Raw genomic sequence first — 7,530 nt, 5'->3', positions numbered from 1 at the left:
GTATACCATTTTCACTATCTATTGGGGGGGACCCCAAGATTTGGCTAGTATCTCTAGTGACCTTATGATAAGATTGCTCTGAAATGTTTTATTTGGTGCTGTGTTTTAGCTTCACTTGTTCATCCTTTGGTTATTCATTAATCTAAGTCATAATGAGTTACATACAATCTACAAATAAAAACACCTTCATTGGCTGCATGTTTCTTTCCAAACCAAAGATGATATACTGTAGTCCAGTAATGACTAACCTTTTTGGTGCTGAGTGTTCAAAGTGCATGCGTGCATGCAAAACCTCAAAATGCAATGCGAGCGCCCCACACACATGCACCCTTCACACGTGACCCACCCTGCACACATATGTATGTGTCCCCTGTGCATGCGCTCTGCCCCCTCTCGCCCATTTTTGGCTTCCAGGTTGGTGCAGGAGGCCTTCCAGGTCCAAAACGGAGCTTGGGGGGCCTCATGCAGTGCCCCGGTGCCCCATTTGGCTTCCAGGCCCAAAATGGGACACAGGAGAACACAAACAGAGGTGTGAATCCCCAAAATGCAATGTGAGTTCTCCCCGAACATGCGCCCCACTTCCCGCACATACGCGCATGTCTTCCCCACATGCACCCCACCTCCCATGCATTTGCGGCAGAGACCCAAAGACCAGCTGGCTAGTGGGAGATGCACATGCATTCGCAGTGGAGCTGGGCTGGCATGCCCGCAGAGAGGGCTCTGCATGCCATCTGTGGCAGGCGTGCCATAGGTTCGCCATCACAGATATAATCACGTTAACAATATACATTTCAGTTTAAGATAAAGGTATACAAGTCTAAATATAGGATAATGTTCCCTGGCCAAATTTTTTTTTAGAAAGTTACCTTTCATCCATAAAGAATACTAGGACAAACCATAGGAAATGTTAGTATTGGGTAAAACATTAACTCAGATGACCTTCCTGATGCTTTTCTTTGAAAAGCAGTTATCATGTCTTTTCTTAAACAGAAACTTATGCTTGGATTTACATCTCCTCCTGTTGGCTTAAGCTCTTTTTTCCCCAGTTGCCTTGTCCCTTTCCTAGTCCTAGGCAATACATGCTAAATAGATCCTATGGCTTTACATGGGCAGCCATCACTATAGGCTAGAAATGTGCAATGTATCATGAATCTAGATCTGATTTATCAATCCTACCTAGAAACGTCTTTTGGGGCCATTCTACATATTCTTTCAAATTAGATAGAAACCTAACTTCCATAACAACTCTGAAATTTAGAAGAGCTTTATCCTTGGTGAGATTTAATGCCCTCTCAACAGCTGTCATTGAAAGGAAATATCAAAATATCCCTTTTGAACAAAGACTGTGGCAATTTAAACGATGCTTTCTATTTCAAGTTACTAACTGATCATTCCAATTTTGTTTTGCTGACGACAATTAAGTAGTGCTCTATAGTTTGTATAATACCCTGTAATATCTCCTCCAATTTTTCTTATATTTGTAGAATTTTAGAATTAGAATATTTTAGAATTTTATGTCTCTTTTTTATCTTAAGTGTGATCTTTGTTTTATTTGCTGGTCTATGACCAAATAAAAATTAGTGATTGATTAATTGAAAATATGGATTCAAAAAAGAAGTAATTACTAAAGATATTCCTAAGACTCAATTCAAAACTTAGATGTTGTGTTGTGCAAGAATGAAAATATGAAAATATAAAGTATTAAAATATTGTTTGTGAGCTTTTTATATAATTAAAAAATGATATTGTGTAGGTTACAGCTAGTCCTCGACTTATGACTACAATAGAGCCTAAAATTGATGTTGCTAAGTGAGAAAATTCTTCTTAAGTGAGTTTCACCCCATTTTATGACTTTCCTTGCCACATTTGTTAAGTGAATCACTGCAGTTGTTAAATTAGTAACACGGTTGTTAAGTGAATCTGATTTCCCCATTGACTTGGCTTGTCAGAAGGTCACAAAAAGGGGTTGCGTGACTACAACCATCATAAATATGAGTCAGTTGTCAAGCATCCAAATGTAAATCATGTGACCAGGGGCATGCTGCAATGGTCACATGTGTGAAAAATGGTCATGTCACTTTTTTCAGTGCCATTGTAACTTTGAACGGTCACTAAATGAACTGTTTTAATACAAGGAATACCTGTATTTGCTTAATAGATAATAGCATGAGGAAATTGATTAATAAAATGGGATATAATAGCAGTCTTCAGTTCCTGTTTAACTATGAAATCCTTGAGCTGAAATATGGTGGCGATATGCCATGGAGGGAAATTATCACAGCTGTTGGGAGATGAACTTGTTGCTCACTTCTGATGTCATGAATTCAACATGTGGGCTTGTAATCGTGGATGCAGAGTTCCAGAGAAATATGTGAAACCACCCTTAGTATCTAACATGGGATCAGTACCATTTAGCTGTTTTTTCTTAATATTATAAGAGTAAATATTTTCACTGTATGACAGTGATAGTCAACCTGGTCCCTACCGCCCACTACTGGGTGTTCCAGCTTTCATGGTGGGCGGTAGGAGTTTGCTGTAACTCTGCTTTATAAATTTTATAAAGTTACTTCCCTACTTTATAAATCACCATTACTGTGGGCGGTTAGAAAATTTTACTACTAACAGAGGTACAAAAGTGGGTGGTAGGTATAAAAAGGTTGACTATCCCTGCTGTATGACATCAGGACCAAATACAAACCACTGAAACATACAAGAAAGCACTCTGAATTTCTGGAAATATGGGATCACATATGGTATGTGTATCTCTGCGTACAACCCCCCCCCCTCCTTAATCTCTATAAAAACTTTCTCTGATTCAAAATTGCTATTGCCCAATAGAATATATTATTCAATAGCACAAGTGATTCATTAATGCACATTTGGCAATGTAACGGCATTCAGAAACAAGTTGCATGTTCATAATGAGCACAGATTCTTGTAAGATAGGATCATGTCCCTGGAGAGTAGAGGAAGGTCAAGTTCAAAACAGATCAGTCCTCTGTTTCAATGAAAATGTATTCAGTGCTGTTACTATGTACAGGTCATCAGTATCAGGAATTACAGATGGTAATAAATTTCCTTGAATTTCAGTGTTACAAATTTGTCTGCTTTTTAAACTATGGGTAGTTTAAACTCTGTCCTGTAGTTATGAATATGTAAAAAAAAACTTAGAAATATAAAATAGCCATAGAAACGTCTGATATAGAGGTGCACAAATTTTCCGCTATATGCTTGCTGTACTGTGTGATCAGGTTCATTCATATTAAAAAGGTCTAATACTGTAATGGCTTCTCATACATGGCAAGTGAGTGCAGGCATCATTAATTTCTGAAGGCTAATGTCGCAGGGCAATGCAGCAGTTAGATGCAATGCACCAAAACCACAAGCTTCTCTAACAGCTAGAATGTACTGTAGGCTATACAAGACATTGATTGAACAACACAGATACCTTCCTGTAAACTAGGAAACAGCTAAAATGCATTTCAGTAAGGAGAGAAGCCTTGAGGGACATCCTTTTCTCAGTATCCACAAATGCCACCTTCTGCTAATTCTGCTAATTTAAATACAAACCTGACTATTTCTCTGACTTGACAGACCAAAGACCCTGAAATAGCAGATCCCACTTTGAACCACAGAAGATTTTGAACGTTGGAATCCAAACCAATGATTCTGAGAATAGGGTATGCCAAGCTGAGTGCAACCTTATGCAAACAAAACTGTTACCGGGATGAATTCAGTAAGAGAATACAGAATAATAGAACTTCTGTAGGGAAAATAGAGCTCAGTGAGGATCAAATATGCTAAGTTTTTACCAAATGCTAAGTACCAATAGCTGAGGAGTTGGAATGGAAAATGGGGTGGGCTGGGGGCACAGTGGCTCAGTGGCTAAGATGCTGAGCTTGTTGCTCAGAAAGGTTGGCAGTTCTACGGTTTGAATCCCTAGCACCGCGTAACGGAGTGAGCTTCCGTTACTTCTCCCAGCTTCTGCCAACCTAGCAATTCGAAAGCATGTTAAAAATGAAAGTAGAAAAATAGGAACCATCTTTGGTGGGAAGGTAACAGCATTCCGTGAGCCTTTGGCATTTAGTCATGCCGACTACATGACCACAGAGACATCTTTGGACAGCACTGGCTCTTTGGCTTTGAAACAGAGATGAGCACCATCCCCTAGAGTCGGGAATGACTAGCACATATGTACAAAAGAACCTTTACCTTAAGTAGCAACAGCTGAGGAATTGAAATGGAAAATGGAGTGGGGTGGGGGTGCAGCTGGACTTGAGAGTCCTTGGAAAGGACTTACCATATTTTTTGGAGTATAAGATGCACATTTTTTCTTCAGAAAAGAGGATGAAAATCTTGGTGCATCTTATACACTGAATGCAGCATTTTTTTGCCTCCTGAAACCTTGCCCCTTCATCAAAATGGTCATGCATAGCCTTTAGGAGGCTTTCAGGGTGCTCCTGGAGGCTGGTGAAGGCAGAAATGACAAAAAACAGGCCGCTTTTTGCTCAATTTTGCCCCCCCAGCCCCCAGGAGCACTCTATAAACCTCCTAAAGGCTATTGTAATAGGCCTGTTTTTGCAAAAAAAGGGGAGGCATTTTGGGGAGGTCTGCAGAGTGGAAAAACTTTTTTTTTTAATTTCCCTCTTCAAATTCTTGGTGAGTCTTATATTCCAGTGCGTCTTATACTCCGAAAATTTGGTAACTGATTGCATGATTTGAATGCTAACCTGAAACATTACTCACTGAAATATTGTTATGGTAAGTGGTTAAATTGAGCTTTGCTTTGAGCAGTTGAGCATGTATTTGATGCATTAATATTGCCCTTTATTTATTTATTTATTTTTCACATTTTTGAACTATGAGTCTTCTTCCCTTTAATTGTATTCCACTGTGGAAATTTTAGCTGGAGCCAGTAATATCCTTTTTTCTTTCTTTTTCTTAAGCTTCCATCTTTAAGGAGAGATGAAAGCTTAATAGTACAGTATACATTGTGCACACCATGCAAATAATACAACCTCGACTTCTCACTCTACTATGCAGAGTAGTGTTTCAAAAAGATCAGACATTATATAATTGTCACTAAGACAATTCAGGTGGTTCAGCTAACATTTCATCAGACTATGCTTCTCTGCCATTTCTTTCCACTTCTGCACTGAAAACAAAGATAAGAAACCTGCTATATCTTCTGTGTTATTGACTATCAGACAGTTGATTGGATTTTTCTGTTCTGGATCCATTCTGGAGACTTTATATGGACAGCGGAAAGCAGGAAGGAAAGGCTGTTAGTGCAAGTACATGATTACTAGCATGTAATACCAACTTTGTACACGTAGTACAGTGGTATAGTGAAAATATGTAGCTTTATGCCCTGTATTTGATTTGCATACGTATGTAGTCAAGACGGTGACTACTTAAAGCATCTCTGCTTTATTCATTACATTTCTGTGTAGGCTTTAGTATGCTTAATTTTATTTTACTTTCATTTCATTTTTAATTACCCGCTCTTTCTTAGATACTGGCTTTTCTTGGAAGCCTACTATCAGCTGCAATGTAGGCAGAGAGGAAGAAGGGATAAACAAATTCCATACTCCCAAGCCCATGAAAGCCTCAAAATAAGTGAAAATTGATGAATTAATTCCAGTGGTAGTCTGCACACCTTGGGAAATAAAGATATGTCAGACCTGGAAGCATCTTTTACATTGGGCTTTCAGGCCTCCCACATTTTCAACTGTAAGAAAATAGGAGGGGGGATTATATGGCGTATGGGAGATATATAGTCAAAATAAAAAAAAAATTCAGAGAGTCAATGTCACCTTGCCCTGCAGCTGTGATGAGATGACTGGGAGGCATCTCCAGTTTTGAGTGGTGTCTGATTGGATCATGGGATGGACATGTGGATGCTTGGCAGGGACTTGAATTTTCACTTGGGTGGGGAAAACCTGGAAACTTTCAGATTTGGGTTTTCCCAGATGTGCTAATATGACATCTCTAATAAAATGGAACTTTGAGGAACCTCAAGCCTTGGAGCCTTCTTTCATTAAGGGTGTTACCTGAAACCCTGACAAGATTATTTATTCATATTAAACAATCAATCTCATTGCTTACTTCTAACTGAAACTAAAATTAGAGCTATTGTAATAAACAATGAGCCTTCTTCCCTTTCTGAGTGTTTTATACATTGCTTACAAACAAAACATAATAACAGCCCAGTCGAGATGAGCCACACATGAATTCCCACTGCTTGCCTGTTCCCTTTCTGAACAGCTCTAAAGTCAATGCTTTTATTTTTTCAGAGGACAGCGCATCTTTGATCCATCTACATCTTGCCTCCATTAATGACGAACTTGACAGACATCATTTTCTAAATCATCTGTCTGCCTGTGTGTCTGCTGAAGGTAACTCCTAGCAGCTGGGGAGAGGAGTAAGTGACTCAAATAGGAGCATGATATCCTATCCGCTGGCTGAATCCTCTTATGTACTGTATGTACTAATAATACTTGCTATCAGAAACTCCACCAAGAGGAACAAATGGACTTCCCGTAAGACAATTATTATTTTTTATTCTCAGCTAATTACTTTGATTTCCAGTTCCTCAAATTGACCCAGAGACAAAAGAATGGCTTTCTAGTTCCTCTGAAGACAGTAGGATAATTAATTTTAAAACATTAATTATCCTGTTCATTCTTTTTGAAATGAAAAACGACTTGGAATTCTTTCAAATGTTCTCAGTTGTGTTTTTTTGTGATAGCTGCATTAAGCCATCACCACCTAGTATAAATCAGAGGTGTGTAGCTAAGACCCCAAACCCAGAGTAAAACAAATGCTACTTGTGCTGGATAAGCCAGCCTTGAACAATGACAATGAATATTAACTGTATAACTTTTAACTCTCTCAATGCCAAATATAGTTCCAGAAGAAACGATAATTTAAAAAAGGAACCAAAATCTTTATTCAACTACCAAGAAAAAGCCATTATGATAAAACATTAGAGGTTTTGAAACAAGCTTTGTCAGCCCCAGTTATTTTAGGTTCTGGAAAAGCACCACACACCACACACCACCACTAATGGCAGACCCTCCTCAAATCTCTGCAAAACACTGACAATATTTTCATCTTACATTCTTTCCAAACCTTTTAATATCAAACTAGCTCTTCACAAGACTGATACAGGTGAGCTAATTACCAGTGAACAATTCCTAATAAATCACCAATTTCTGATTCTAGATACATAACTACCCAGAAGCAGAAACTCTTTGATCTAGTGCAGATATCCTTATATCCCAAGGGATATAAAGTCTTCTGTCTTACAAATGTAGAAACAAAAAAACAATGTTCTAAAGTTAAGATCTGTGAGACTTAAGGAACCAGGCCCAGAGACAGAAAGGCTTCCTTTTGAAATTTTCATCTTCTGCATCATATGGGAAAAGATAACTTCAGAAAACACATCCCATCATGTGGTTCTCACAATTAATGATGTTTCCCATATGAGTCAGATGAGACAATGGCCCTCAAGTGTAAGGAACCATA

The sequence above is a fragment of the Thamnophis sirtalis genome, unplaced genomic scaffold (genome assembly GCF_051295495.1).
Source record: "Thamnophis sirtalis isolate CommonGarterSnake01/CBP01778 unplaced genomic scaffold, rThaSir2_p1.2 scaffold_7, whole genome shotgun sequence".
Lineage (NCBI taxonomy): Eukaryota > Metazoa > Chordata > Lepidosauria > Squamata > Natricidae > Thamnophis > Thamnophis sirtalis.
This window is presented reverse-complemented; position numbering follows the sequence as displayed.